The following is a 9547-nucleotide window of genomic DNA, read 5'->3' on the forward strand; positions in this document are numbered from 1 at the left end:
GATCTTAACTGCAATATAATGTAATTTATGTACTGATGGAGTGAAGACAGGCATCCCATTTCCTAGATAGAGGGGTAGGGGTAAGAAGAGGAATTGGAATTGGGCCGCAGTCACAGTCCACACATGGTCTCCTCCAGGAAGACAGAAGGAGGGCAAGCTATGGCTTCCCTGATCTAAGCTCTTTTTGACACAGTAAGCAGAGTTGGGACATTAGAAGACAGGAACAGGGGAGGGTTTTGCGTGCACGTGTGTGTGTGTGTGTCTGCATGCGTGTGTGTGCGCGTGTGAGCAAGCACCGTAGCTGAGCGAAGCAGAGCAGATGGGCCTCCCATTTCGACCTGTCAAACTGTCACCACTTCACCCGATCCATCCTCTCCTGCCGTCTCTCCGAGAGCCACCGAGTGTCACATTCTGATTACTGAAACATAAAAGATTAAACTAACTCCAATCGGGCTATCGCGCTCACAATGAAGATGCAGTGCATTTAATAACAAGCCACTCCTGACGTGCACAAAGCTGCAGCACAAACACAAGTTGCAGCAGATGAGGTGATCTGCATGTCACGCTCCACGTGACAGAGATCGCGGTTTAATGCCTTCAACTTTCTCCCGTTGTAAAATAACATCAAGCGCTGTGGTTTTGTTGTGGTGTCGTTTACTGTGTTCAAACACATGAACCAACAATTTAACCACACAAATAATACGCCACATTCCTAACACTTCCTATACAAGGCATGCCCGCCACAGCAACAAGCTGATAGATCCGTCTTCTAATCAGGAAGTAAAAGGGAATGTGCAGAGGGTTTGCTTCTGAAAGATTTCCATTCAGTTAACGCCAGAGAGTGATGTGCAGCACGCAGCTCTGAGTATTGTTAAACGCTCTTCACACACACTTCAATCAAATGAGCGTCTATAAACTCATTCCTAAAATGTTGAGGGATCACATTGTGAAGGACATTCTGTGGCATTCCAAAGATCTCTTCTATTCTTGAATTTACTCTGATAAAAAAAAAAAAAAACGGGAAAAAAATTGTTTCCATTTGAAATATTTGTCAAATTACGAGTAACAAAAATTCGGACACTGGCACACACGCATGAACGTCTAAATGAAATGAGCACGTCAAACCTGCAGGGCAGGGATTCCACATCAACCAGGGCAAATGCCATCGGGAGCGTTTGCCATTTTGGTAATTTGACGTTGGACCTTGGACGTTAAAACGACAACGCTGTGACTCCAAATGAAGGGAATGCAAAGCGATACACTTCCTATTTTTTTTACTGCAAGTTCCCAAAAGCATGGCGGTAAAAGGCAGCCTTTGTTCCATCATCGAGCAAACTGCACAAAGGTCACGCTAACAGCGACATAGGATAGCAGTGCGTGAATTTGTGTGGAGCGATGCAAGCCGTGGTGCACAAAAACCTTACACGGCCATGCCTCACACTCGCTGCTTCCGCCTGCCTCTCTTTGTTCCCGCTCTCCCCTTCCACCTCGTCTCTATCATGCTGAGCTATTCCAGGATTCCACACTAAGGAGGAAGGAAACGGGAATGAGCCGCCGTCTTCTTCTCGCAAACACCGTCGTTATTTCTTGCACCTTGAAATGGAATTTTGTCACCTAGCCAGTTGGGACAATGTTTCCTCAAACATGCCAGCGCGACAAGAGCCAGTCCTTGTCCCGCAGATGCAACGTAAGGGTGGTGCGTGTTTGCGTATGTGCACGCACGTGCATCTGCGTCTGCATATTTGGGTGTGCTTGGCAACCAACTCGGTTGAAAGCGAGATATGGCATTGACAGGTCTGAGTCAGCAGGATGCAGACGAGTCCTCTAGGAGTCCTTTATTTCTCCCATGTGAAGAAATATCTGAAATATCTTTGCTGCCTACCCTTTGTTCGGTCTCTCTCTCTCACCATAGCACCACTGGGACTCTCCCAACTCCCTGTTGTGCTTACTGGGAGCTTGGAAGCCAGCTACTATATCGGCCAATTAGAAAAGCTTTTACTAAGACTCCACCCAATTAGGTTACGGATACATTTCCTTGCCAGATGAGACTGTGAATGTGCTGCTGTGTGCTATAATCTGAGAGCCGGTGGGCAGACTCCTGTTTCGCTGACAGGGACTCGGTCCAGAATACACACGCACACACACGCACACACACACACGCACGCACACACACACACTGCAGTGCCAATGGCAGTCCAAAGAGACTTCAGGCGACACGACTGGGAGTCCTCCGCTACCACCGAGTGTCACTGAGATTCTAAACTGTTTAAACAAAGAGCATAAACAAAGCAAGCCAGAAGCTGCAGGAAGTCAGACACACACAAAACAGACACATACACAAGTCAGAAAACAAAAGAGCTGAAGACGTGCAGAGACGGCAATGGACAAACAAGAGTAAGAAGAGAAGCCAAGACTGATAAATGAAGAGAGAAAAGGTTTCATTTCATAAAAGAACTTGTTCTGAGGCTTCTTCTTCTTTTTTTTGTTGCGGTGAGGCTTTTCCTAGACCGAGGCTCTGGCTGTGACAATCTTTAAACGCCCGCGGTTCGGGTTCTGTAAATACGACTGGCTGGATAGATAAATTAGGTGCTGATTTTAAAATGACATGGCTTTATCTGTGGCTATTACTGAACTGTCACGCCTCTGCGTTTCGGTCGGAATGTGTGTGTGTGTCGCCGTTCTCATCGTTGGAAGCTGAATAATGTTCCAACTTGGGTTGGGACACGACAGTCGTGTGTCTGGTGGCTGTTTGACGACAGATGTATAATGATTGATGGGATTGGAAAATAAAGATTTTAGAAATAAAATAAATCCGAGATGGCGAAGGCAGTGTACCACAAGAAATAATCAAAAAGGAGTTAAAACGAGTCTCCCGAGAAAAAAGGAGCTACTGAAAGACATAAAGACAGATTGTGATCACATTCCAGTTCACATCCGGCTTCTTATCAATACTGATAGAGAGGTCACTGCTGACTCCACGCTTCCATTAAGCACATGCAAACACGCGAGAAGCACAAACGCAAAAATCACTTTGGATTCGAGCTACAAAAAAGCCACGGGTGCAGCCCAATAACTCCATCCCCTCCGTGACCCCTTGCATTCACAGTCTGTGACCATATATATGGCTGCAAGAGGCAACAATTAAAGGAGTGTGTGTGTGTGTGTGTGTGTGTGTGTCAGTTGCTGCAGGTGTGGCCGTGTGTGAGTGCGTGCGCGGACTCCACTTGCACGTGAGGCAGGCTGGAGAAAACAAAAGAAAATACCACCAGGCAGGCACAGAGAAGTGAACTGAAATCAGCTCAGACAGACGCAGCGGAAAGCCAAGTGCAAACTGGATGAATCAGTCCAGATCCAACCGGTCCGGCCCACAGTGACACGAGAACAGCCGCAGTTTCAGCACCATTAGATTTGACTGTTTGTGCTCCGTGGAGATCTTTGCACGCAGACAAGCCTTAAAGCTGTGGCTGTTTTTTTTCTAGTTGTAAAACAGAGCAATAAAGGCGTTGGTTTCAGGTGACTTCAATGGGATCAGGTATGTCAACGAGCTGGTTCAGCAGGAAGAGAGGGCGCTGCAGCGTTCCATTATGACAGCCAGTAAGAAGTGCGTGGGCGCGCGCACGTCTCACACACACACACACACAAAGAAGAAGGTATATAATGAGGAAATAACTTTTATGATGAAACACGATAGGCTGGAAACTTACTTCCTTAAAAGAATAAACGCGAGGAAAAAATAGTATTTATTAAAACAAATCTAGCAGAAATGAGGAGTTGGACGGAAGTAATTCATATAAAAAGGTTTGGTTGATTAACAAGCGATATCTGGCAGCACAGAGCGGAAAGCAGGCTGTTAGACACCTGCCATAAAAGATGAGCCACCTCTGGTCTCCACATCTGGAGATACCGTGGAGGAAAGTTAAATAATCACCCTGTCCCAAATCAAACAGAACGATGAAGAGGTGTCAAAACTAAAAAAAAAAAAAAGACATAGAGAGAGAGGAATATAAAGTTGCTACGAGCCTATTGATCTGCAATTGGACCGCAGGATGAGAAATAGAGCGCAGCTGATGGGAAAATCGTGTCCGAACTTACGGTGGGAATAAAACGCTGTTGATCGTCCGTCGCTGTCACCAAACATACTAATCCAAAGAGTCCAAAAAAATCCGAGCTCGATCCGCCGAACAGTTCCCCTCCGACCGAGGCAGCAAGCCCAGAGCCGCCGGCTGGTTCCGTTCCTCCCGTACGAGACAGCAGGCAGAGATCCCGGAGTGCGCATGCGCAGAGGCGGGTGATTAATTCCGAGCGCTTGAGCTGTAAAAAAAGAAAAAAGAAATCATGACAAAATATTTATTTATCTAGCAGGAGGAAAGGGAGAAAGATACACCCAGCTTAATGCTAACTCTAATAAAATAGGGCGACAGCGAGAGTATTTATAGTGCATAAAGAAATACAGGGGGGGGGGGGGCACTCTGCCCCTGTTTGTCCTCCATATCTAACCTACTTAACATACAATTAGCCGAATTAACTAAATGCTTAATTAATGGGTTACCAAACTGATTTCCATGCTGTCAAATTAAAATTTCAACTCATTTTGTCAGCTCTTGATTTCATTACTTAAAATTAAAAACGGAGCCTTTATTGGGGCATAATCTGGATCGTGTAGTTTAAAAACACGCACCAAGAAAAAAGGGGTCGCCACTTGAAAGAAATGTGAGAAAACATGAAGAGAAATCCTTGAAGTTCTGTCTTCGCCCTGAATCCCTCCAAGAGATCCGAGAGAGGCATTTACTCTCGCCCAGACAGTCTTATAAATAATTCAGCAATAAAAGCTTGCCTTTGCTTGCACGCAGCCCCCCCCGCCCCCCCCTTCTCCCCTCTCTCCTTCCACGCTTTCAATCTTTAGCAACCGGGTGTTACAAATTAAAACAAATATAGAATCGAAATAAAGTTCAATCAACATTCTTGTTTGGCAAACGGCTTGACCGGTCAATCGGATCAGTCCGGGATTAGATGGCTGTCAACTATCAATAGCCTGGGAGAAACAAGGGGGGGGGGGGGTCGGAGGACACCGATGATGCTGGTGTCCTCCGACCGTCCCACCGCAGATCGGAACAAAGGAGGAGAGGCAGGCAGAACAAGTCTGGTTCATCAATCCGGTTCATCAATCCGGTTACCTGCACGCTGCTGCTGCCGCTCCGCTGGCCGGTCGTGGTGCGCCTAGTGCGCGCTCAGTGCGCGCTCACCGCTTTACTCCAAGCTGCTCGCACACGAACGGGAATTTAGATGACTGGATTTGTTCACGTGGTCAAGCCCAGGGCTCCTAATTGGCGGAGCTCCTCTCCCACCTGTACGGAGAAGGGGGGGGGTTGCAGGACATGTCCAGGAGAATGGGAATAAACGCGGTTAATTAAAATTACAATACATTTAGAACAATCTAATGACAAAAATAAAGAGGTTTCGAACAATTGGGTGAAGTGATGTGTCAAAGCATGCTTTCGTTTTTGTCCAAGAATCAAATGTATCAAAGGAACTCGTGAGAAGACTATTGGTGCTCTCAGATACATTCCCGTTCAAACCGATAACCTTTGCAAAGATCATGCATGCATTAAACAAATATATATTTGATGCTTGATGCCAGTCATCCTAATCTTGCTGAGACTTGCTGCTGTATCATCCTAACACATGTTGTAACAGTGATGTGTAAATCATTAAAATCTACATGTGATGATGCATAATTTGGTTTAGGTGGTGCTGTTTTGCAATCCTTGAAAGAATTGGTGGAGCTAGTCATTTAAATTTAAAATTTAGTTTAACACAATTCACTTGGTTTACACATTTTTAGGATTCGTTTCAATTCATAAATTGATGTGATCCGTAGCCGTCACCAAAGCATAAAAAAACGAAATGACACTCGTTCAGAATATTAAATTAGTTCTTCTCCAATGCAGTTTTTGTATCTCACGGTACATAATGTTAATAGAGAGCTCCGCGCATGAGGCCAGTCTTTGCATCTGTCATGGCCAGAAGGATTCTCATGACATTAGCTCTTCGGAATGATAAACCAACAGTCGGCATGCATATTAAAATGTTCATACCCATAATCTTATCACCTTATTGATTCATAGGACTCATAGACATACCGCAGACCAGATTGTGTAATATAATAATAACATAATAATAATAACACTGGAAGGCACAATACTCGGTAATTTAACACGGCTACAGATCATGAATATAATTTTACTTTTTTGTGTTCACAATACAGTCTTGTCAGGCTTTCACTGTGACACTGCAGTAATTACCTGACAACAAAGTCCATCCATCAAACATTGTGTTCGTTTTTACGGTTTCTTACTGTCTTTGTTTGTGAATTTTCAAGATTGTGAATGAATGAATGAATATATTAATACACTGTATTTACACTAATTTCTTTATCTCATTAAGAGGTTTTAATGCTGTAACTGAGACTCATGAAACCCATGCGGTACACCTCCCAATACAGCCCGATATACTCCATATAATCATTGATCGAGCTGCTGGGGCCACGGCATAGTAGCAGTCAATGGTGCAGGAGTATTTTTAGATATCATGTGGGTTGCAGATGCTGCTTGACTGAACCAGGTCACAGCAAGGAGACGTGTGTATTCCCAGAAACAGTATCTAGATGTGACTCTGGAACGGGAATTCATGTGGAAATAAATTGACAAATGTTATAATGTCGGCCGAGAAAGATCAGCATTGCAGTGGGTGTAGCAACCATTGACCATGTGGTGTGATGCCAACTGACTGTCTGACCACAAGGATGACATAAGGAGTGTGTGTGTGTTTGTGTGTAGGTGTGTGTGCGGGTGTGTGTGTGAAGTCTTGCTGGGCTGGACGGACCTGCGACGGGCAGCAGATGGACGCGCCAGCGTGTCACGGGCAGCAGCTCAAGGTAGGCGCTCACACACACAGGCTGCTTTGTCCGTGACGGCCAGGAAGAAATCCAATGGACACCAATCAGACGTTCATGCGCCGCCCTCTTTTGTGGTCTTTTATCAACCGAATGTAGATTCATCCATCCAGCTTTGTTTTTTTCTTCTTCTATTTTTTTCCTCCACGCTTATTACCGCTTGTGATTATGCAGACTGCAGATCTCATTAAAAAAGTTTCCTTGCTGTATTGTGCTGTCAACAAAGTCGTAATCAATCTGTTGAAGTCGATGCCGTTCAGCGCTGGACGATACTGGTGTCAACAAAGTATTTGGAGTTATTGTCGGCCTCATTTGCTTTAACGCGGAGTATTCATTTTTGCGAAATAATCGTTATTATGACATTAGCGAGGCATTGTGCATGCTCACAAACAATAGACACGTGCATGCAGATGCACAGACACACACATTCAGGGGGCTATGGATGAGCAGCTGTCCATGGGAGTGGACGACGTCTCTATTGTTGGAGCATGATGAATGAGATGGGAACAGCGAGGGGGGGGGGGGGGGGGTCCTCTGCTGGCTCTGTGTACCTTCATTACAGCAGATGATAGAAAAGGACATTGTGAAGTGGCTTTTCAAACATCCTTCCTGTTGTCCTTTTCCACCTCATAAAAGGTGACGGACGTTTCCAATCGGATGATGCTGAGACACCTCGGTAATGCCCGTATTTGAGTACGGGCAATGTGGGAGGTGAATTTACTGTGACATCACAGCACGTAGCTATCTGCTTATGAAGAGTTGATTCATGTCTAGGTTTTAGATGATAAGTAATTATCTGTCCACACACACACACGTTTAAAATGTGGCTGGAGGGTAAATAACCCTGTTGAGAGAACATCTGTTGTCAGTGACAGGTGATGGTAAGGTGAGACCACACTGTGGCCCCCACCCAAAATGTCACACACACACACACACGGAGCAATGTCTGGCTGTCAGACGTGATCTCGATCTCTCTGATCTGGCGGTGACAGCATGATATGCGCACACATCAAAACACTTGACACTCTCTTTTGTTAGCTGTAATGCTTCGGGATCCTCAGACCTCACGGCCAAAACAACACGACAGCAGGTCAGAAAGCCACAAAAAGTTCATTTCTTTTCAGGTATAAAACATTTTAATTTGCATTATAATACCATACATCTTGTCTGTGCATCAAGGTGCCGTATCTTCAGTCTCCCCACAATAATCCACCCAGAAACTGAAGCTTTGACAGCTTTTCTTTAATTTCATGTGGAAAGGTACTTTCTATTCACTCTCTTGTGTTGCAAATTCTTTAAATATTAATCTTATTTTGAGCACTATTACTATGAAAATAATAATTCTCCAGATTTGATTTTTATTTTGTAACTCGAAATGAAACATCGATGATTTACTTACAAAAATCAACAGAAACAATATGATGATGCAGCATATATTAAATCAAAGATAAAACCTTGTATAATTTTCAAATATTTTATTATTTTGATATACATGGTTTTAAAGTACTGTATAGGTTTTTTTTAATTGTTTTGCAAAATAATATAGTTTATTAAAATTTCATTTTAATCATTTCACAAATGATGCAGATTCACAAAAAGCCAGTCACCCACATTCAAAGAGTTTTGACATTTTTATCATGAAGAGACATGCCATTTCATAAATGTAGCCTCATTTGGGTTTTGACATTCGCCTGCATTGCGTGCCTTTTATTCGTGTGAACATAAGAGCGTCACACTTCAATAAGGCACAAAGAGTTGAAAATGTGCTCTTTCACGAGAATCGATCTATCCGCCCATTTTAAGGACCTTCAAAGAGCACAGAAATGGAAAGGGTGCAAAGCACAGGTGCACTCGCATCACTGCAAATGTACACGTGTGGAGCGGTGGAAACACGCAGAAAGAGAAGAGTGGGTACGATGTGTGAAACAAACTCACGCTGTATCACACACATCAACGTGAGGAACCAGGATGGCGTCTTGTTTTACCAGCGAAGTACTCCAGGTAAATGTGAAAGATCTGTGCCTGCTGTAAATTCAACATAGCAAGGTGGAAAAAAGGAGGAAAGCCAAAGGGGACTGAACCCATGAAGTCTGACTCAGGTTGCAGCATCGATCGTGACCTTGACACAGCATTGACCTTCTCTTGTCAAACATCTGGCTGCTGTCTCCTCCCCCGTCCTGCAGTAACCGTCGGTTCTTTCATCTTCCCCCGTCCTTCCGTTCGGTTCTCCCTTCCTGCCTCTGGAGATTCACTCCAAACACCTCCATATATTATCTACCCGGTACTTCAAAAGAAAAGGACCTGCAGGGATGTCAGAGAGATGTAGGAAGTCATATCGATGGAAATGGATCTGACATTTTTCTTTACATTCCCTAGAAATGTTTATATTTTAAGTGAAGCAAAATTCTAATTATAATGTCTTTGTGATCATTTATAATGATAAAGACTGAATGTTTTTGAAGGCTGTCAAACTCCATTAAGACTTATCCTGTATCACCAAATGCTGCAAATACCGTTGAATAACGACCCTCACAGGAATATAAGAGTGATCAGTTCAGACAATGATGTGAAAGAACGGCTTTTGTTATTTGGGGC

Source organism: Brachionichthys hirsutus, chromosome 19, assembly GCF_040956055.1.
Source record: "Brachionichthys hirsutus isolate HB-005 chromosome 19, CSIRO-AGI_Bhir_v1, whole genome shotgun sequence".
NCBI lineage: Eukaryota > Metazoa > Chordata > Actinopteri > Lophiiformes > Brachionichthyidae > Brachionichthys > Brachionichthys hirsutus.